Source organism: Cygnus atratus, chromosome 13 (assembly GCF_013377495.2).
Source record: "Cygnus atratus isolate AKBS03 ecotype Queensland, Australia chromosome 13, CAtr_DNAZoo_HiC_assembly, whole genome shotgun sequence".
Lineage (NCBI taxonomy): Eukaryota > Metazoa > Chordata > Aves > Anseriformes > Anatidae > Cygnus > Cygnus atratus.
Genome location: NC_066374.1, coordinates 11,807,029 through 11,831,265, shown reverse-complemented (window position 1 = coordinate 11,831,265; position 24,237 = coordinate 11,807,029). Strand labels below are relative to the sequence as shown.

The following is a 24,237-nucleotide window of genomic DNA, read 5'->3' as shown; positions in this document are numbered from 1 at the left end:
GAGTGCTTAGGGTCAGCCTGTAGGGAGGCTCAAAGGATCAATAACCCAGGAAGAGAAGTAAAATAAACCCAGCTTTACTAGGACACCTCAGGAATGATTTAAAGGGTGTTTTAAGTTCTTACATGAAGCAGTTGCTACAATTCCCACGTTGTTAGAAAAAAAATGTCTAAACTGATGAATGTGTTGTCTCAGGTCTGATGGATTGCAGATCTCATGACTGCAGAGTTCAGCCAGTTTATCAACCAAATACTGCTACTCTGCAACAGTTCCTCCTTAGAAATCTTTCAGAACCTTGCAGACAGCTGTGAGTAGGAACACAGCACTTTGCTTAGTTTGTCTTTGCTAACTACGTCTCTTTGAAATGATTATTTCTGAAGCTCTTGAAGATTTTTAAGAGGAAGAAGTGAACTTACATCCAGATGTGCAGCAGCACGAAGTTTTGCGCTACGCAGTAAGCCTAAAAGCTTCAAAGTGCAACACATTTCTTCTTACCTTCCCTCCATCTCACCTGATTGCATTCAGTATCTAAAATAAGACTGCCTTCCTCACATCCTGAAGGAAAAGGATAGCGTTTCTTCCTTCAGTTTTAGCTAAGGATTTGCATCCCTTGGTTGGGTCTTTAAATAAATTTACTCTTTCTGAAACTCAGTGAAGGGCAGAGAGCAAGAGGTAAAGTTGCACCAGAACAACCGTGTAGAGCCCTTGTCTGCTGAGAGGCCAAGTACCTGCCCAGTACCGGTAAGTTCACTGAATCTGCTTAGAAAGTGGCACGGGTTTCAGTCCTGAGGTTCAAAACCAAACTGTATGTAAAAGCTGTACGACTGAATATTCTGCATATTAGGGTCAGCCAGCAAAGCATATGGAGAATGTTTTCCTGATGTTTCTCACCATCTCTGAATGACTCATTTGTTCCAACAATATGAACCCTATATTTAACCCTAAACATTCTATGCATCACACAGATATTAAACATTAAACGGAATACATAGCAGACACTGGAAAATCTCTCTCTTCTAAATTAACATATGACATGGAAATACCACTTACTGAACCATTTGAAAACTTTATTCAACCATACAGAAACATGGTGGCAAATTCCTACACAACTTTCCACCAAAAAACATACTTATCTCTATTATTTCTGATAATGGAAGATGTACAGAGATAGATCTTTCCCAGCCAGAACACCGACATATTATATTTATTGAGCACAGAATCAAGTAAATCTCAAGAGCATGGAATACCTAGTTCTATCTGGCTGCAAACTCACTTTGCACACTACCCTTTCCAGACTCTGTAAACATGAGCTGGCCTAAGGGTCTGTTATCATCCCCTTTGGATCAGCTCTTGCCTTGTGTCTTGGGGACCATCAGCCAGTGCCATCCTAAAATTGCCTTCTGTGTTGTTTTGCTTTCAGTTCTCCAACCTTCATTTTATTCCATAGTGTTAGGCAGGACAGACATTCAAGAACTAAAGTGAAAATAGAAGAGATGGCCCTCATCTGAAATTTCCATAATGTTTCCCAGTCTATCAGCTTATCTGCTCCTCATCTCTTTTTCACAGATACCCAGATCTTCAGAAAACCGGAGCAGAGAAGTCTCTGCACCTGCTTGTTCTTCATATCTGCTTTTTAAACACAAATTTCTGTGTGAAGGTTGTTTTTGAAATTACCAGCCTATCCAGATGCTAACGGTCCGCCCATTAGAAGGGGCTTGTGCCACAGGGCTCTCTAGGACAGCTGCTTCAGGGTGAAGAGGTATTTTTCCAGAATGACCAAGCTGGCAGGATATGAATTTGATAAGGACAAAGGAAAATAAATTTGTCCTTTTTCAAGGAAAGCACAAATGAGAGCAGAAAAGTCCCAATGTTGCAAGACAGTCTAGTTCTCAGAGGTTTAAAAACAACAACAACAACCACTAAACAAGAGCCTAGGCAAATTGCAGATTTTGTAGCCAATGCTAAGGGTTAGCCTGCAAATAGAAGGTTTTTGGCTGCAGGTCAGGGGGGAACCTGAGAGAGAGTGAGTGAAGTCCTAAATATCCAGGAGACCTGGTCTTCCCTTTAGGGATTTTCTACTGATATTTTAGGGGAATACCGGATATATATGCGCATATACATATGCATATTTGTATATGTGTATTAAAATATATATTTCATGTTTAAATATACACGTGTGCGTGTGTACATAAAAACATCCATTAAGGTCTCTGTTATTTAAATTCAATATCAAGTTCAACATAATCCTTGATCTACAGAGGAGCCAAACTACAAAACATTTAAGCCAAGCTGTGCTTAACCATTCAGCTGTTATATAACCCCAGAGGCAGCAGTATAGGGAATATTTTTTGCTATTAATAAATCGTATTTGATATCAATGCTACATTGTAAACCCCCACTGAATTTATTGATTTGTTCTTTTTTCCTTAGGTCAAGTTAAAATTTTCTTGCGCTGATAAATATAGCTTAAGATCTACAAGATGAACTGAAGCACATTCAGTTTGAAGTTTCTGTTTCTGTGTACTGTGTTGTAGGTTATGCTACCTGATGGCCAAAATTGAGGAGCTAAAATCCATCTTCAGAGATAATTAAAAAAATTCAACTGTGAAATGAAACTATCAGCATGCCACCTTTTAACTAACACGATTAGAGCTACAAAAGCTGCAAGCTTATACAGTTCTCACCTGTGTAAGTCCCTGCAGAACTGGAAGCTTTATAAAGGATTTCAGTCCAAACAGAATACTTGAGCATGCCTGAAATACTTTATTTTGGGCATTTCCTCTTGCTCTTAGTAGACTCAGTGATACAATGAAACAAAATGCACAAAACCCTGAGTTTATCCAAATTCCACTTGGGCAAAATACACTTTACCCAGCTTTACACACATGGTGCTAAAACAGTGCTGAATCACTTTATTATTTAACTACTATAATTTATTAGACTATTTAACTACTATTGTTAACTTCAACATTTAACTACTAATACTCTAGCTAGGCTTATCGTCTTACTCATAAGCATCCAAATACTTTACTTGTGCACCCACATATTTACTTGCACATGCATCTATCTCAAAACTTTGAAAATTAAATTTCTACCTTTGATTAAAAAAGTCAAATGCAATCCTCCAATACAGTATATTTGTTAGAAGAATCAGACTTCTTTCACCAATCTTCAGCTTGCAAAACTGTATTTTCAGTGATACCGCTTCTGGAGGCCCTATGGTGTCTGAATCAACCAACCATGCTTTTACTTACTGCAATGGGAAGCTGTGTTCCTTTGCTTTGTTTAGTACAGAAGAAAGAATGAATACTGATGGGCTCTTGGATATGAACTTACTGTACTGCACTTGCAATTCTGCCAGATACACTGGATCCATTGCCAAAAAGTTATAATTTGAGACTATTTCATTGAACGCAGCCCCAGCACTCATTCCTGCAGTAGGCTGGGATAAGCAGCCCTGGGGTAATTCCAGTGGGATCCCAGCAACAATGCTGCAGTCCTGGAAATCACCTCTGGTGCCATGATGTTTACTGCACAGATTTGAGAAACCCACAAATACAAACCCTTAGGCAGAGCGCAAAGGAGCTAGAAAACAAAGGTCAACAGCTAGAAATTATTCTTGAAGGAAAAGCAAAAGCAGGATCACACGGAAAGATTTTATAATCGTGGAAAATTCCTCTTACATAGTTGTGAGAAAAACCTTAAATATTTTGATGATGCTTCATTTTCTACCTTTCTATTTACTATGTAGGTAAATATACTAATTATGTTAATACTTCTAAAAAGAAAAACTCAGCACCTTAAGTAACCTCAAAGTCTATAGCAAGTTCAATTTCTAACTCTTTAAAAAGCAGTAAAGCCTTCTCAAACAGTTTTGTAAGTTGTTCCTATCTGCACGATACTGTCATTCAAACACACACATGCTGACAGTTCAGCTCTGCTTCAGTGTCCATAGGTACTTATGCAGCAGTCAAAGATGCTGGACTGGGCACCAGAAACACTGACAAATTTCCAATTCTACCCCTGATTTTGCATGCAACAGGAACAACAAGATTTGTTGTTCTCATCAAAATAACGAACTTTGAAATCCATTGCTCACTGTAACAGCATAACTGCATTCCTTAGTTACCCACTGAATTAAATGAGGTACTGTTGCAAGAATCTACGTTTACTAAATACATGGAGACAACCAACCCTTCAAACTAACACCTTTCAACCGACTGTGCACCCTCCATTAACATTTTCATGCATATTTCAATGGGCTTTTACCAGATAATTATGAAAGCGCTGAACCTCCCAGCCAAGGGACAGCTGCACCACGTGTTTGTCCTGCACAATGGCTGCAGCGACATGTGCCACTGCTGTGAAAACACTGGCTGTTCACAGTCACCAGCATATTTTATTGGTGTCCTAATTCTCCAGGCAAGTCAGCCAAAGATTTCCTGATTTCTTCCTGCATTCACAATTCCCCCCTGTGCCTGCAACATCTGAATTTTCTTCTTGGCAACCACAAGGCTCTGTGACATTCGCACTTTTATCTTCATTTCAGAGGCATTCGAGCAGCATTACAGGGAACTCAGAAGTACAGTGAAGCATAAGGAAAGGCAAGTGGCTCCCTGCCTGCCCCAAGGATGGATTACCATGGAGATGGCACCTCTTGGATGATACAGCCATCTTGTCTAAGCACACTGATGCTTGGTACTTGTGCCCTTGTGACACGATCCAGCTGACTTACCATTGGGCAGGATGCCATTCGAAGAGACTGGAACAAGCATAGATGGTTAGAAAATGATCTTCCCATAAATCATTTTTGCTGGTAGCAGCAATGTTTGAATTGCTTTTCTTCCCGTTCCTGAACAAATAGGGCAGGGTTTGATCTCTGCCAAGTTAACTGAGCTATGAAACCACAGATGAGGAGGCTGGCTCTGCTGTCACTGCCCATTTTCTTGCGGTGGTGGCACACCTCGTATGAGCACTTCTCAGCATTTTCTTAGCTCCTCTCTTCACCACCAAGGCTGAGTCAGTTCAGACGATCACCTTCCTGAAGGTCAAGGTTTCATCTTCTTCACCTCTAAACCACCTCTAAAACAATCCCAGTCTTTTTCCAGCCTTATTTCTAAACAAGGACCCTCTCTCGTTAGACTGCTTCTCCCACAGTTACATAAGATATATAATTCTCTGTATAAAGACACACAACATTATAGCAGAAAGGAAAACTATGCTAAATCAAGGGGAAATCACAACCTCCCCCTTGTGCTGATTCTCATAACAAATTCCCATAAAGACTATGGTTTTCCAGGCAAGCAACATCTCTTCTCCAAGAGAATCTGAAATATAATGAAGACTCTTACAACTCTGAAAAACAATTGCCATGGGTAATTAAACCATTCATAATAGAAGTGACTTGTTCTCGCATGCACAAGGGCAGTGCAAATGTTTAATACTACACCTAGTGATAAGGAATAAACTGTTTGCTCATTCTGTAATGTGAGTCTTAGAATTCAGAGCAGTTATTGAATAGGCTTTTGGGCAAAGGTCTTGGTAACTGGTTACATTCATGTGGAAAGCAGGAAGGTACAACTCACTGAGAAGCCTGATACCACACGAAAGCATCAAACAACAAAAATAGCAAATGCACAAACGGAGGCAAAAGGCTGCCTTGAAAATTAAAGTTTAGTTTTGCTGGAGGAAAACAGATAAATATATAAGCGTATCCTCTGTAATTTAGATGCCATCTGACACACATGAACTTTAATTCTAGGTTGCTAAGTCAAAACTATTAAAAAACAGTTTCTTGTAGCAATTTAGTGACTTGCCCTGTTCTAATTTCAGCCCAAGTTGGCAAGGAGAACTGGGGGGAAAAGAAAGCAAACAAAATATCTATGCAGCCATGTGATCTTATTTCGTTCTAAATAAATTAGTTCCCACACATCAAGTCAGATTCTGAAGTGCCATACTCATTTTTGGCTCCTAGCAACTGCTACATAGATCTGATCCAGACACAGAGCAGTATTTTTGTAAGCATTTCCACTAAAATACTCTTTTTGTCTCTTCCAGTTCAGAGTTGTATCAATACGAAGAATAAGATTTCTCAGAAACATCCACCTATTAAAATTTGAAATTTCATTGAAAACATCCCTGACACAGCCAATTTTCTACAGCTTCGATCAGCCCTGATAGCTGAGCAATAAAAAGGAATGATCACCCAGCTTCCTCAAAGTACAAAAAACCTTCACCCCTCTAAAAGTGACTGAAGACCCAGGCTATCACATTCCTTTATAGTCTCTCCAATACAAGATGCTCCTTTGTACACACAGCTTTGTAGGGACATACTGTTTATCCTCCATCATTTACACTTATCATACATCAGGTTCTGAAATCATACTTCCAATCAGACGTTCATTTCCCCTCCTCCCTTGGCCCCACCGCTGACATACCCTGGAACAAAAATAGAATCAAAAAATAGAAAGACTGGGGGAGGAAGAAATGAAGCCCAAAATCAGACATTCTCAGACACATTTTGGTTCTGGTTCTTACCATCCTCAAAGGCCACAGCCACTTGATGGCGATGTGGCAACTCCAGGGAAACTCCCTCACCGGTGCTTCACAAAAATTATCACAACCCTTTGGTGAGCAGGTGAAAGCAGAGGACAGATCCCTCGGAAAAAAAGAAATTTGTTGCTCCGAGGGAGAAAGCATAGGCTTACTCTCAGGCATAAGAAGATGAAATGAAGTGTCTAACTTCACCCTAATGATATGAATCATGCATTTGGCCCTCAGACAAACTTCTCATCTTTCTTCTCTATTTAATGTGAAAGTGTTTCCACTGAGAAACCCTGTAGCACAGCAAGGTCATACTTTTCTGAAATCTTTCACACATTCCAAGTAAACACTTAAACACAGTCTACCTACCTAAACCACATAACCTTTGCAAGGGAAACCATGCAGCACAGTTAAGATTTTTTTACTTATTTTTTACATAACTGATACCCTGAACAGAAGCGCACGGATGACAAGGTATTATCACTCTGAGAATGTGAGCTCATTACAAAGCCAGACTGACTCTGCACCTATCCGTACTTGAGCAGAGAACTGCAGAGTGAGTCTCCAGGAGGTCTGTGAGAGCAGAATGAACTTGCCACCAAAGTTTTTGATAGCAGAAGGTATTTAGCAGAAACGAAAAAAATCATCATCTGTGAACTCAGAAATAATTCAGTTAAAATAACACACGGCCAGGTCTTTCCATAATCTGTGATGGAAAGAGGATTAACAAGCAATGACATTTCAGGGGTCACACCTATACAAGTCAGGAGTCTCTCAAAAGTGACAATTAGCAGAGATGCAAAAAATTCCCATGGGAATGAGAACTGCCTGCAATAAGGGAAGCAAAAACACAGTGCATTTTGGCAGAGCTACACTAACTTTAAAGAGGTAACTCTCAAGTAACAACAGCATCATGGTGACAGGGTAAAATAGCTGCTTAACATCTTTTGTGTCACAGAGTAGAATAGTTTGTCTGTCTTCATGTGGTGAAGTGTTACTCTGCTATTATGTTCAAGACATGAACAAGTCTAACGCACCTCTTTATTTGCTGTAGACACACCATTATCTCTGTCCTGTAAAAACATTCCCTAGTGCTGTCAGTGCTAAGACTTGGCGACACCATTTCTTCCTATAAGCACTCAAGCTGTGACAGGAGCTAAGTACATTCACACCAGAATGCAGGACCCATGCTTCTGTGAAAGCTCTCTCTCAAAAGTTCATAAAAATTGGTATCTGGAACAGAAAGGAAGAGATGAACATGGAAAAGGATAGGCAAAAAGAAAAAAGTAACAACATCGTTTCATTCTAGGAAATGCAGCAGAGACAGGATTAAGTGAGACTACAGTACTTGCTGCACATCCTACAGTACTATGATAAATGCCACAAAATGTGACAGAGGATATAAAAACAAAGCATGTTCCCCTTAACTGCACCCTATTTTGGTGGCAAACAACAACAACAAATAAATCAAACTTATTTCTTCCATAAATTAGACTTGTAATAAAATTCAGGGTCTTAGATGTCACTCCAGACACCACAAAGCAGTATGGAGCACATTTACCAAGCTGCCACCTGCCCTCTTGCCCATTCACACCCTTCCTTACATCTTTTCCTGGCATGAAGTAGAGGTGAGAGATGCAGCCTCAGCTGATACCTGCAAACTGTTGACGACGAGGAAGGATGAGCCGTGCACAAGCAATAGCTGCTTGTGGGCTTGCAGCTGAACGAAACGCCCTCAGGACAAACTTCACACACCCAGTCAGTGCCCAAACCGACCCTGTCAGAGAGCCCTTGGGTCAGTGCCAGACCCACAGAGAAGACCCCCTTGCTCCCACAGACACAATTCTTCCCTCGAGGTGTTCTTAGAGGTGACAAACTGACCAGCTCTCTGAGAGCTGGCATTCCCTCAGATTCCTGGATTTACTGGCGTTTTTTGCCCACTAGCCTCCCCAGAGACTTCATGCAAGGAACCAGCATCCAGGTTACTCTCCAGCTCTCTTCAGGTTACTCTCTTCAGCTGAGCTGAAGGAGAAGACGTGAGGATGTGCTGCTGGCAGGGTCTCAAGGGGCTTTCGTTATACCACTGCAGGGGAGAGACACATGGACAGGGCTGCTGGAAGCACTCGCCTCACCCTGGACTGCTAATACTTTGTCCCTCTCTTCCACAATACCTGCTAGAGCCTGAACAAGCTTCTTCCTTTCGCTCTTTGTAATCCTAGCCTGCATCCTTTGTCTACAGTTTTCAATATATTCCTTCCCACCCTTGCCACAAAATGATACATATGGGCAAGACCTTTCTTCCCCCTCCCCCTCAATTTTCCATCTCTCTTTCCTTCTACTGAAGTAGTCATGATCCTCTCACCACCTCCAGCCCAGAACGGTGCTACATTTTTAGCATGCAGTACTTAACCTCACTATTTATGCTTTTCTTTTTGTTTGGTCTATTATGTCTAGGGGGAAAAATAAATTTGCATTAATGGATGTGCTATTAACACAGAGAGTCAGAAAATTTTAGTATCCTGAATGTCAAATTCTCCCGACAATATCACTCTGCTGGAAAAAGAAACTACATTAAATAAGACAAAAAAAAAAAAGGCACGTATGTGCATAGCTTGGTACAGAGTGAGAAACCACAGGAACAGAGTGCTCAGCAGCAGAAAAAGTGTTGGCCTGAGCTATGCAGAGAGGCTGGAATCAGGAGCAGCAGCCGGGCTGACAGCAGCTTGCTGCTCAGGCATGGCCACATCACTCGCAGGGCACCCATGTGCTGCCTTACTCCACCTTTGCTGTAAGTTTGCTAGCATTCTGCATGAAGCGCTCTGCTATGCAATTATTTTAACCTGACACTGCTGGGAGCTAATTAGCCCTGCTGAAAGGCAAGGAAGTCAGGATTAATAATTAGTGTTTCACCACTGAAGCACCACGGTTTTGCAGCCGCCTCAGTTGGAACCTTCTGACCACAATTCCACAGCCACCTTCGTTTTTGAATATGCTAAGCTTCGCTTTGGCTTGGGACAGACTGTGACTGTGGGAGGTGTAAAAGTCAGCCCAAACTCGATTAGAGAGAGACTGCTGCGGAAATCCCAGGCAGCACCCAGAGCCCTGCTAGGGTTGGTATGAGTGCAAACAGGATAGCAGCAAAGCCAACCATTGCTGCCAGGACTGCATTTGCTCTGAGCTGCAGGAGGCTATTAGCACAGGCAGACAGTGCTCCCACAGGGACACTAATATTCTTCCCCTTTAACACCTCCTCGCACACAACTCTAATGCTTTATGATGGACACATGGCACTATAGCTGACTTTCAGCAGCCCTATCAAGACAGTCCCTACATGGCTTATATTCTGCAGACATTCTTCCCTCCCAGGTACTGGCAGTTTGCAGCAGATTGTATATCATCTGCCAGGAATGCAGGATGTAGAGAAAGGTGCTAAGCTGGACCCATCTCCTCTGCCCTCTTTCTGTGCACACACCCAGCACAGGCAGTGTGGGTGGATGGAGGGGGATAATGGTAGAACATACCCACACTACAATCACTGTTAGGGTGCTTAACTGCAAGGCAAAACAAGTTTAATCAGCCATACTCGAGGCATATGTTGTCTCAGATCCATAAAAACAATAGCAGCAATACTTTACATAGAAGAACAGAACTAAACAAATTGAGCAGTTAAGCAATTTCTGTGCAGACATCTCAAAAAATAACACTATATATTGCAGAGAATACTACATTGTTATTGTGTTTTCTGCATACTTTGTCATACAGAAGTTAAGTACAGTATTTCCAGCAATATACCTGCGTTTTAGTATCTTTTCCATACAGAAAGTATCAAGATAGTGGGCACCTTTAAAATATGGCAAAGGAATAGGACAACACTGACTGGTTAGTGTAATACTTGAAATGTCAAGTATTTACCCTTATATATATCTTATATATATCATATATATATCTACCCTTAGAGTAACAGATGAAGTTACTAGACAATATAATTATTCCCTTAAGATAAAAATGCTAAAGATTGTATTTATTTAGGGCAGGAGCTTCAAGAACCCCTGCACCATTGGACAAAGCAACAACTACAAACAGTCACAGTCCTTGCAAAGCCTTCTCTCTCCTCCTTTTTTCTTTTTCTGCAGTGAACTAAATATTATTAAGGATGTTGCCTTTCACCCCAACACGTTTACTGACCATTCCTGTACACAGAAATGGTGGTAGCACCACCCTGGCAGAGCCCAGATGCAAATGGGAGCTGCTGGATGGTGCGGAACAGGGCTGCCCAGGAGATGGGACAGGTACCTGCTGCTCTAGTTGCTCATTGCTTGTACAAACAGCAGTGTTCTCTCTATTTCTAACAAAGATAGCATTGTGAATCACTGTGTGATCCTCAAATTTCAACTTACAAAAACTCAACTAAGAGAAACTCTGTTCTAATCCCACTAAATTTTGGTATTGACTTCAAAGGAGAAAGAATTAAGTTCTTACTCACTGCAGCTCTGAGCATGCAGGTTAATTGCAGGCAGCTCCTCTTTCCATTTATTTTCATTTTTATTATTCATACAAAAATCAATAGTCTATACATATCATATACATTCTACCTCTGAATTCCCTGAACTGTGTGTGGACAGCAACAGCAAAGGAGGTTTAAACAAGAAGATCATTTGCACAAGTGCTGTGAGAAGTCAGAATAGCCATACCAGAATGAAAACATGTTGGAATGAATTCATTGCCATCTGTCTTTATTTTGCTTACCAGCTCAATCAGACGCCACAAATATTCTCAAACATGAGAAAAATATTTAAATTATTTGTGTTATGTCCTTTTCCAACATGTAACTCTTCATGTCGTTTTTTAATCAGAATTGAGTGCCCATCAATAGCAGTGAATTCATTCTCGCACAGCCTTTGGGATATATCTGCCCAACTTCAAATCTACATTATCTTAATAATGCAAAAATATACACACAATAAAAGTTACAGTATTACAAATACTTTAAAGTTACACAAGGAAGCATGATAAAAAATGACAGAAGACACTTTGTTCGCCAGTGCCAGTCATTAAAAAGGTCTACAGCTTTTGTAATTGTTGGATAGGCAAAAGCTCAAACCAAAAATATCTGGTAGTTCCACCACAACAGTTTTCATACAGAGCACAATCCTAGATAGTGAGAAGGACATGATGGAATAAGAAACAAATAAAGGAGAGAAAATGGATTGTAAGAAAAACACAGAAAGAAATGAGGAGAAATTAATCAGAAAGACATTAACATAGCAAAAAATGCAGGCACCTATTATCCCCAGCACTGAGGGCAGAACCCATCAAACCTATTTTTAGACACAAGGCACAGCTTTCCCTGAGACTGGGAAGACATCAGCCCGCAGTTCTCTTCTCACTCAGCTACACTGAGACTTATTGGCACTTTCTTGACAGCTAATGACATGTCCCAGCCTCAGAAATGATGAGCAAAAGCTGCCTGCCTGCAGGAGCTGGCAGTCCTCAGTTCTGCCCCCACTTCCAGAGCCCAGCCCAAGGACCCGTGCAGACCACATTTCTCACATGGCTTCACAGCCATCACCTTCAGCTGAGTGCCCAAGCACCGCCCCAAGGCTTCACTGTTCTCCATCACCAGCAGGGCGGTGACCAGCACCAAGCAAACACCAAGCTCTTCTCTCACAGACCCACTGCCCTCTGCTCAACTCTCCTGATCCAGCAAAGCCAGGCGAATCTTCAGCAAGAGAAACTAATGACAAGGATGCAGAATGTAGCACCTTTACCTGCAGGCATGTGCACACCCACAAAACACCCAGCACGGCCTACAAGGACTCATTTGAGGACTCTCAGTAGATGGCTGGCTGGCAGAAGTACAGCAGCCCAAGCGATGGCAGGAGATGAAGAAGCACTGCTGCAGCCGAGCTGCTCCCTGCACTGGGAGCTGCCTGGGCACCAGGCATGGGGGAGCAGCCTTTCAATCCCTGATGCAAGTGGTGTACAAGGAGAGCAGGTTAAAAAAGAAAACAACTGTGGTGCTCATTAGTTCAGATGCCTACTGCACAACCAGCTTTAGTTAAGGTGACTGAGATCTCTACAGAACATCCAAAATGATGTCATCTTTTCATTAGGAGTTATTTAGGCCGAGAGGCAAAGTCCCAAGTTCTCCCTGTATGAAACATCTTACAATAAGCTTCTTCCGTCCCCAGCACTCCGTCTCCCCAGCCAGTATCACACACGTGAAATGCTGCAGCCATTACAAACAAAAGAACTGATCAAGAGTGTTGATGGCAAAAAGCAAATTTTGTGCTGCATACAGTAGAGCTGCAAGTGTGTTAGCAGAAGAAAAATAAGCATTTCACTGGGGTTCACGACTTTTAAAGTGGAAATACATGAAGGAAAGCTCTGCTGACTCTTTGCACTTCTCTTTTGCGGTGTTTTTCCTGAGTTGGTATTTTCCACAACACGCAGACAATACTAAATTTGGAATTCTTCAGCTGTACACAGCACTAAAAACATGTAGTCTTCTAATGCTGCCTCTTGTGAAATCTCTGAGTTTCTGGCACAGCATCTTTCTTGCTAGTACAGGCTAAAGATGCAGAGAATTTCTCAGCACATTCTAGAGACTAAATTTATTTCATGTAAATAAACATTTCAAAAACAACTTTAACTAGCAGCTGGCACTATGCCATCAGGCACCCCAGAACATAAATAACACTGCCAGGCTGGATAGGAGCAGCTGAACCCCAGCACAGAGCAAGAGCTCCCAGAAGAGCCAAACAAGGCACAGGAGCCTGTACCTCGGCCCCTTCCTGGGACATCAACAATGTTGAATAAATCACAGAAAGCTTCCCTAAACGAGACAGAGTGACATGAAAAAAAAAAAAAAAAAAAGGTGCCACGCATTGACAAGAGAACAAAGAATACAGACACTGTTACTGGGAGGAGAGACAGAAACATCTTCCTGAAAAGGAGCTGGGAATGCAAATCAGAAAAACAAACTTCAAAATATCAGAATACCCAAAAGAGAAAGAAACATCAGAAAGAGTTTACTTCATTGAAAATTCTCTGTAGCTCATAGGCTGATAAAATGACACTTGGTAAGGTATTTGTTTGCATACCTCTGGCAATTTAGCACTGTTGCTCTGGAAGACTTCATTCACAGCTTCGGCTATAAACCCCATTTGTCATCAGAGGACCAACACCGTGCACTGTCAAGTGACGGATGTTTGAGTCTGGGAAGTAAAGCACAATCTGGATGAAAGATTCTGAAGAATGCAGTTTGAGCACCAATCTGATCCATATTTTTTCAACTAAACCCTTCATCAAGGAATAACAGTTTTTCATCATCTTTTCCTTTACAAAAAAACTTTAATTCAAAATGACAGAGATGAAACGAAACACCTCCCATGAAGAAAGTGAAGGCCAAAGAAAATTTCAATCTGCATTAAAAAATAAACACTAATAAGTAGTTCTAGCCCCTGCACTGACTTAATTCAAAAGAGGTAATTAAAAAGTACTCTACTCAGAGAGATTTACAAAGCAGGCTTGCAAACTGAATAACCAGACAACTGTGTGCCACAGTATCAGACACACGGTGTGGATAACAATGGCTGAGAACTGTTCTGACTGACCATTTTTCTTTATGATCGCATACAATCAATGAAAACTACAAATGCAGAGAGGATGTTTGATAAGGGGACGTTTGTTATGAAAAGATAGCCTAAGATGTATATGTTGAAGATGGGAACATACCCCAGTCCTCTTACAGAGGGTAATTACTGCAGGCTTTTGTGCCCTAAACATCCCCTCAATAACTCTTCTTGCTTTTGCGATATAGCTTGATTAGCTTCTATATAGCAGTGTTCCAGAAATATGAAAAAAAACAACAGGGATACCCACAAGGACAGAAAGAAGAAAAACATTGTGTATCTTACGACATACATAACAGATATGAGGCAGGCATGAGCAAAAGTTATCTACCAAAAACTGTTCAATAACAAAGCCCATTATCAGACACATTCATCATGGTAACAGCCTCCCAGCCGAGATTGGAGTATTAATATTGGTACGCTGATAGCTTCCTCTAATAACTTTGGCCTAAAAACATAAGCCGCTTTTACATTTTTAATTACAACTGGATTTTATTCTGGGCCTATAATCCCTTTCCAGCAATTGGATTAATGCAAATAACGATTTAAGGAATGGAAAAAAAAAAAAAAAAAGGAAAAAAAAAAGAAAGGAAAACCTTCCCAGTACAGTAGAAGTCCTGCCTTTGGAGGAGGCCATTGTTACAGCGGGGCCAATGAAGCGAGGTCAGAACAGAGCTTATGCATTTCCCACCAGCCCACCAACATCATCTGCAGGGCTGAACTTTTCATGTGTTAAGCCCTAAACCACCTTGGAAAAATACCTGGAAGTAAGCACCGCTCTCACAGTACTCTCAACACTGGATACCATTTTTCCAACATTAGAAACTACTTTTCAACATCTCACATCAAGTCTTTAATTGTATTAACTGTAGACTCAGGGCAGATAATGAGATAAGGCTACTGAGCTGATCCCACAAACTTCTAATACAAGTACTGTTCTGCTGGAGTTTTTGATAGCCTAGGAAACATTTATTTCTTCTTGTTTCTATTCAGTGATGTCTCTGTGCATCACATACCAAAAGCCTGAGTAAATGTTGCATGAGTAGGAGACACAGAGTAAACTCAGAGGAAAGCAGGCTCTGTTATGACTGTGGCTCCTGGAGCACCTTGCAAGACTGGCAAACGTGCTATGTATTCTAATTGCCGTCATTTATGCAATAAAATGAGGCAGGAAAGCACCACGCACCTTTCATCACTGTTGGCTGTAGCATGCTTGGACGTGAAGGACATGGCTCACAGCCCACTGCGTGGCAGCAAGGGCAGCATCGGTTCGAGGGGAGGGTTAACACCTTTTTCAACCAGAAGCTTTAGCCATTTTATTCAGTCTTCTTCTCCATTTAAAACAAACAAGTAATAATACAAAACATCATAATTACTAATCCTATGAAATGCAAAGCTCCTGAAGACTCCCACAAAATGAAATAACATTTTCAGCAGCAACTGGTGTAATACATAGCACGGTTCCTCTGAGATAGGTATTTGTTAGCATTTCCATCACTGTCACTGAAAACATATTCCCCCACCCTCATTTTTAAATTTAATTTTAACACAGTAAAAGAATCACTTTATTTTTTTTCCATGCAGCTCCTGTTCTTGAACAGGGGTTCAGGTCTACAGAAAGCTGGTTTTGTTCTATTACAAATTCATGCTACATCCAGTTGAGAATGGACTTCCATTTTTGCAGCCTCTACAAGTCACTTCAAGTGCAATATTTGTCTTTGTAACAATTTTTGCTTGTAAATATCTAATTCCAGATATCTCAGCACTTGTCAGGATAACTACTATTCACAAAAAGGTTTATCAAAATAATTTGAGGGGAAAAAAATTTTGAAAGTTCTAATTTGTGGCAGAGAGAACATGGGATGTGACTCTGGTTTTGTTCGTGCAGATTAGTGACTATAGCTGCCCAAACTAAAAACCAGCACTGCAAGCACTTTGCATGAACCGACATTTTCAAAACACTAGAATTAAAATTACAGGTTTTTTTTATTAAAAATAAAATCAGAAGATTCAGTTTGTTTTGTTGTTCTGTTTTTAAAAAGGAAAGAAAAAGAAACAAATGTTCACACAATTTAAATAATGTTCATTTTTTATGTAAAGGGCATCTTTTCCCCAAATTCTAAGTGGTAGAAAAATAAACAGCATGTTAAAAAAATACAGAAAACAATAATGACAACACAAGAACATATGAACCTAAAATTGACCAAAATTAGATTCCTGTACTATTAAATCCTGCTAACGTGTTTCTTTGAGGAGGTCTGGATAGCCACAATGATCCTGTAAGTTCTTGACACTGCCTTTTTCTCACTAATAAACTGCATCTACAACACAATTTTTGGACTCAATCTCACACACAAGAAGTTCTCCTAGATAGTGTGGACATGTGTGCACCCACACAAATAAAGAAACAATTTTTAAGACCACCACCACCACCATTTCTTGCAGGTATTTTATATCTCCTTGTCAGGCGTAAACTGAGCTCCATTATGTCCACATTGCATGCGCTGTGTACGTGACAAATACACACAGCATGTACAATGAGGACAATATAGAACCAGGTCAGATAAATCGTAGCAAGTATCTTCATAAAGGAAAATCAACATCTTGTGACCTAAGCACTGTAGCAGCATTGGGAATTGGTCTCTACTGAAAGAAGAGTTTGTGTGACAAAAGCAATCCCAAAGATTCAATTGTAGAGGAAAATGACTATTTAAAATGTGGTAAATTAAAAAAAAAAAAAAAAGGACTACAACAAAAGGCCTGTTAAGAAGAAAGTGCACAGGAAATAATATAAGTTTAATTGCAATTATCAGTATATCAGTCTAATGGCTTTGCAGTGTTACTGGAAGCCAACAGATTCATCAGTGCATTAAAGAGAAGTTTTTAAAACAACTGCACTTGCATTTTTTAAACACTTGTTCTATTACATGGATCTTTAAAAACACATTATTAATAATTGCTAGGAACACTCCATAAAATATGAAAAATCTCATGATCTTGTCAGCAGTAAACAATTTCAAAACTTTTTGTGAAACAGTACTAAACAGTTTCAGAACTTTGTGCTTCAGGGTTAATATAATAATTTCTGTATTAAAACCCACAGATGTTTTTATGGTTATTATAGCTAGGTATTTACAAAATCACAGCAGAAAAGATGCACTGGAGGCATATTAGGAATCTCTGACAGAAGATCAGAATGCAATAGGTACATTAGCACAGGTTGTGTTTTGTTTTGTTTAAAAAAAAAAAGCCAACAAACATTGGATTAAAAGCAGAGCAACACCACAACACTTTTCTTCTTTCTCTCTCTCACTTTGACCCAGACAACATGAGAAAGATCAGATTCTCTGCGTGTCCTGAGGGCTAACGGGACTGTTCTTTTAGGCATTAGGTGGTAGGAAGGTGGTTTTCAAATGAAAAGGACCCATATAGAATTTTCCAGAGATTTCCTCCCATGAATGATCCTCAGTAAAATTTTTTTTTCTTTCTGTCCTAGAGGAGAGGAAACGTATACAGAAAGCAGTACAGTATTCTTAGCTTCATAATGTTTTCAATGCCATCATCTGTTGCCAGCTTCAGTCCTCTCCTAAAATATTAAGAGCAGGTCAGAAAAAAAACAAACAAGAATTCATAAGATTCTGAGCAGTTCATAATAAGTTCTTGCTATTTCCTCCCTGCTTTGAGCTTCCAGAAATCACCTTTTTCATAGCATTTTTATGTAAATTAAAAATTTCTCCACTTTATTTCACAGATGAGGAACTTAAGCTTGAGAATTTGATTCTTCTTACCATTCATCAGTACCTTTTTAAATATTCTTCAAGACATCTTCAAGTATACCCAGCAGCCTAAATATACGCTCACGATTCTGAATCACCATAGGATAACACAGAATGTCTATTCTCATACTCTTCATCTTAGCTGAAATGGTTTATCTTGATGGAGTCTGTTTCTCGAGAGTCAAGGATATCCCTTTACCTGAAACAAGGTCAGAACTGCAGGAGTAAAGGCAAAACCTGGCTTTGTTATGCAAACACAACCTTGCTCAATAGTTGTTTTAATTCAGTTATCCTAATAACTGGGAGATTTCTAACCCGTTGCGCTCATATGTTGCTATGGCAGCATAAAATATAGTATAACAGTTTCTATGAATCCAGTCAGATTCCAAAATGCAGTTCTTCTTTCCAAGCATCAATTCACAGAATAATAAATAGAGTCAGATTAAAATCCTTCTATTCACACCAAATAACAAAAGTTATAAGTTTCCTGGTCACGACCTGAAGGAACTGTTTGGCCATTGCAAAAATAACATTCACTGGAGTTTCAGTCAATCCCAAACATACTGCGTGTTCAGCAAAATAGCTACGTTCATTGACATCCTGCACTAGGTCAGTGAACCATGCCTGTTCCCGGTTGAAAGCCAGCCTTTGCCAGAAGCTGCAGGAGACAAAATTCATAAGGATCAGCCTCCGATCCTTATGGATACTCACCTGACCCACATAATGAGAACCGATTTATTGCGGAAAGAACTGTCAGCAATACACATTATTTAGACCAGAGAGCATCTGTCTTTCATGATACTTAAGTCCCATACAGACCTGTCATACTATTAGATAAAGTACCCAAGTTTTTGTATTAGATCAATTAAGCAGCTGATATCCATAGTCTTAAACTGCAAAAGAATGGACAGAATACAATCCGTTACTATCTAAATCATCCATTATCATACATCCTCAGAAGAAGGCTCCCATGCTTATAAAAACAGAGGCTATGATTTCTGCAAGTCAGTAAAATACAGATGAAGATTCAAAGAAGGCAGAGAGGTTCGCTAGAAACATGGAACAAAATCCAGATTTGTGTGCTAGCACGCAGGGAAGCGGCACTGTCCTTCACACAGGCATCTCTCTCTCATGAATTCAAAAATTCTCAACTGCATCTTCATAAAATGCAGAAAGATAGTGTTCTCTTTTACCAGTCCTCTTGGCAGAAAAAGATTGAAATTTATACCAAGAGTAGGCATATGTAATTACCCTAATATATTTTCTAGATCAAGCAGATAAGTCCTATTCAATATCCATTACATCTCAGTGAACAAATACAACTACTGAATGCCAGAAGTACGTTCAGAACCTTTAAAACTTCATATAGTGAAGCCACTGACAATTTTTGATATACTGAATTATGAATCCTTTAACACCTCAGGCTCATGGAACAGAAGATGATGATAAACCATACAGGTTAGGAGCTAATTTTAAAGGTCATATGAAAACTTCTCAAACATTTTCATAAACTACCAGGAGGACAGAAATGAGAACAAATCAAGGACTTCTATATATATTAATCCATCACGATGCCATATACAGTATTAGTTTTTCAGTTATATAATGCCTATGCACATTCAGTTTCTAATTTTACAAAAGAGGCACGTCTTCTTATTATATCTAAAAAAACATAGCCATCTACAGCGCAGATTAACCATTTGGTTACTCTCAGATCTGCTCATCAATCACACATTTTGGGATTGGTAGCAGCATTTGGCACTCGTACTGTCGCTTCCTCTGAACAGCTTTATCAGTATTGCAGTGACACCGATTTATTTATTTTTTTTCAATAGAAGGAATGAGAAAAAATTGAAAGGTTTCCAGCCCATTGTATACCAACGTGTGCCAGTATAAAGCTAGTATGTGCACAGCAACTGCTCTCTGGAAACTGGCAATTCAGAAGCCCCAAACTGGAGCTGCAGCTCATCGTCAGGTTTCTGCGTTCAGACTCAAAGTGGCTGAGGCCAATTCCACTGGGAGCATCTAGAGACAGGGCCCTGGGTTACGGACAGGTCCGAAGTGTTATCACAGCTCCACACCCCAACCTGGAGCTGTAAATCAAAGCTCCAGGAACCCTAAAAGCCTGGCAGGTGTGAGGACGTGTGAAAGGGTCCAGCGAGCCAGGAGAAGGCAGAGAGATCTCGTCTGTGGTAAAAGAGGAGATGCAGGGAAAAAAGACAACGTGACAAGGGAAAGGGGACAAAGGGTGCTTGCTGCCAGCAAAAGCTTCACAGCTGGTGATAGCCACTGTGAGACAGCTGTTGGAGCATAGGTCACATTTAGAAAATCATCCAGAGTTGGTCATTTTGATCTTTCTGTCTAGTGCAGCAGTGACACTTATGTGGGCTTCTAAGCCTGGGAAGGGTTTTTTGAGCTCACCCTTAATGATTGCCATGTTGCTTTGTTAGACCCAGCACTTTTACTGCACCATTAAGATCACCCTAAAAGATTTGCATGTTACAGTGCTGATCTTCAGGGTGGTCCACCTGCTTAGAAGTGCTCGTACTCCCTGAACCGAATAATTATTTCAAGAGGAGGAAAATTATTAATGAAAACTGGAAAACTAACATAAAACTCACTTTTCTTCCAGGGCATAAATCCAAAGCCTAATAGTTAGTATTTCCAAGCAACACTTGAGCCAGCTCCAATTTTACTAATTAATGAACAGCAATGCTCCTTATCCTTTAAAGTATTCTGGCAACAGAAATCCCCAAATCAGGCTTTGAAGAGCAGGTCAAGCCTAGTCTGTCACTCACTCTGATAGACATGAGCTGTTTCCAAAGCTTAGGGGAGCATTTTTTCCTCTTTGAGCCAGTGCAAGGCTTACTTGGAGGGCTACACCATGGCATCTGCTCTGGAACAAAGCACAAGAAAGCTTCCCCCCTAAAAGAGGATTTTAAACATGCCCTGTAGATACATGTATGGACTTCTGCCCCAGCCAAGTGCTCCATCACCTGGAAGCAGAGATGGGGAGGCACTTGGACTCTCCCCTCTTTCCAACCTCTGCAGATCTCCTACCTGCCCACGTAATTATACAGTGGCACTGTCCTCTAGGAGATGTGACTAAGAGTAGCCCACCGTTTACCTTCATGGAAGCATGTCATTTCACATAGAAAACATTGTCATATTAAACAGAGAAAACTGATTATTCTGAGATCAATCTAATTTTCTCTCAGAAAGCAAATATTAAAAACTGAGGCCTGGGAATCCTAAAACAATTCTCATTTCTGCAATGAAATCTGAACATACTACTATGAGTAAATAGGATTTCAGATAATATTTTTTTCTAACCCTCTGCGTGATCTGGCCTTGTTAGAAATTTCATAGAAGCCAGATCTCTAATGGTTTGTGTATTCTTTGTGGGATTTCATTAGACCTAAAAATGAAGCAACTTTTGCATAAATAATTTCATGATACTACAAAGCATTGGTTTCAGTTCATTTCTAAAAATAGACAAGTATTCAAAATACTTAATCAGCCACCAAGACTATTCAGCCCCCAAAATTTATGTTACTATTATAAAACCTCAAAAATTCACCAAGCAAATATAATCAGCCACTTCTTCAAATCACAGGATGTTCTTCATGCCCTGATTTCATTTTCTTCTGCCACATTTGTTGCTCTAAAATAAAAACAACTTCTCAGAGAAAGTGACCACAAGCAGGCCAAAAAGCAGAGTTTTTCCCCATTTCCCAAATATGGGCAGAGGCACGACCAGAGCGTGCTCAGCCACTATCTGATATCTGGCTTGTGGTTCCAATAATCAGAAGTTACTACCCTCAAAAAATATTTGACAGATTCAGCACAGCTCATGGATCACAGTGTTCACGAGTCAAAGCAGAAGGACTCAGAATTTACAGTATTCTCAGCTTTCAGTAGAGGAGACAAGGGTTTAATAGACCAGAAGGAGGAAAAAGCCAAGTCTCTGCTTTTGAAGCAGAACCTATGTGCCATCTTGTACATGGGGAGGGCAATCAAACATTAAATGGGCAAAGCTAAACATCTTCCCTTACAGCAGAAAACAAGAACCATTCATTCAGAAAACACCCTACAGAGCACGACTGTTCTGACAACCAGCTAACAATGTGTGCAATATTAAAGAAGTTAGCATCTGAGCATCTAGCAGCAAGTTATCTGCTGGGTGAGAGCTCACGGCTGTGATATTTAGCTGGAGAAAATAGTGAAAGCACTGGGGAAGGGCATAATCTTTAAAAATCTATTCCTGCATAACAGGAGAGCTTGAGTGCGTGTTTTCACCGAACAATTCAAACTGACAGTAAGCAATGCACGAAGCAGTCCATCAGAACATGCATTTTTCAGAACATAAAGTACCACATATAGGTGGAGGTGCATGGCTCTAATATACAGAGCCTTTCCCAGATGCCACAAGGGCCGGTGCAAGAACCACCATGACAATCTCCCTGCCTGTTTTTTGGTCTTTCTCTTTTGCTTTTTCATTGTACTTGTACATTTGCCACCACGCTACAGCCAGAGCAACGTGGAGTTCAACGTGGGACACATCAGCTGAAGAAGCTGGACGACACTCAAGGAAGGAAACATGGGCAGGTGGTTGGCCAAGCTGTGACAGGATGGAGCCTTCAGCTGAAGCCACACGAGTATGCCCGCATGCACTGCAGTCAAATTTCCCTGCAGAGCAGGTGCAACCAAAGAGAAGCACACCATTTGACAGACATCAATTCTAATCCAACGTGGAAACCTTTGTATTCCTAAAATGCACGCCAACATCCAGCATTTACGAGAGCAAAGACTCAAAGCTCCAGAAAGCGGATCATCATTTTGATGGGTAGACACTGATTAAATCCTGAAATCATCTTAGTCGTAAATACAACAGCTACTTCACAAATACACCTTCTGCAAAAAGCTAGCCGGGTTAAGACTTAGCAGCTTAATATTTAAAGGGATCACATGCTATATATACTCTCTAGCAACAACAAAGAGTCTGGAATGCACAATGATGAACTGAATATTTCTTGAGGATGGGGAAAAAATAGAGTGCTTTGCATAAGCTTCTATTAACTACATTTCGTTTTTTAAAATATCACTTCAAAAACATCCTTTCCTCAGATGACAACATTTTTGGTAAGGCATGTCCTTTGTTCTTTTTAATTCCATTAAATTGTAAATATCAGTGAGATAATGAGAAAGCCAAGGAAATCCACTGCTGATGTACTACTGCAATTTATTAGAAATATCTCCAAGTCATCATCATGGGAAAAACACTTTAAATGTGCAAGGTTTGCAAGTTTAAACCATTTGTGTAAAACTATTGAAGACTTTGATGCTAAAAAGATATAATTCCCATTTCAAGAAACTTGGAGGCTGACCTACTTTTTTCATTATTAGGTCAGGAAATACACCATGCGAATTATTCCTGATGAATGTGTCAGTATTTCCATATTAATAGGTTGCATCCACAATGCATAACATCAACAATTAGACAATAAGAACCTTTGTCGTTATTTTTCAATGCACTGGATGACTACAGACACCTAATAGCACTACTGAAATGGTAATTAATTATACTTTAATATAACAAGCAGAGATGTTGCCTCTGCTCTATGATACATAATTCTGAGTTGTGTTATGGCACTGTAGTACTTGGGAAAGATCATTTTTTCAAGATTTGACTACTCACAAGACAATTTGAATGTTGCACAGTGCTTCCAGAGATCGGGGTGTAGATAGGGGAGGCAGGGACAAAAAGGCTGTGTGCATGTAATTTTGATTAATATTTTCTGTTCTGGCGTAGTTTCACAGTAGGATCCAATTCACAATCTCCACGTCAATCGTTAAAATCAGCCTCAAGTCAGACTCGGTGATGGTGGCAGACAAGGAGGGATTTCATGCAGAACAACGCCATCGCAGAACAACACCATCGCTATGGTGGGAGCGGCGTCAAGGAGCTCTTGGTGACTATATGCAAGATGATGGATGTGGGACTCAAGGCTACAAATGAAGAAAAAGATGGGGTTACAGCACTAGACTTAGCAGGAGCTCTGCACCAAGAGCAGCCCCCTGGTGAGCCCAGCAGATCCTGGCTGGACACAGGGAGCCTTGATCCCCCGCAACACAAGATCACATCTCAGTTAACTGCAGGGTCTCCCTGCTCCTGCTGGGCTCTCCACATGGAGGAAGGCTTGAGCTAGAACACATGCCAAGTTACCATAGGCTGCTAATTGCTTTATCATGGGTTTTGGTAAAACCATCTTTAATGAGCAAACAAC

At 40.4% G+C, this 24,237-nt stretch overlaps 1 protein-coding gene across 7 annotated transcripts in view; it reads right to left on the bottom strand.

The window, feature by feature from the left end:
• Positions 1 to 24,237, bottom strand: part of HTR2C (5-hydroxytryptamine receptor 2C) — a 231,265-nt gene that overhangs the window by 128,114 nt on the left and 78,914 nt on the right. For 5 of the 7 annotated variants that reach the window (XM_050713459.1, XM_050713465.1, XM_050713458.1 and 2 more), the window contains one exon: positions 23,649 to 23,959. The exons of 1 other annotated variant lie outside the window; for it this stretch is intronic. The gene's annotated coding sequence lies outside the window, so the exon portion shown is untranslated. Of the gene's footprint in view, positions 1 to 22,847; positions 23,960 to 24,237 lie in introns of those variants that run through there. One more of the 7 variants, XR_004777909.2, reaches the window with a different exon arrangement.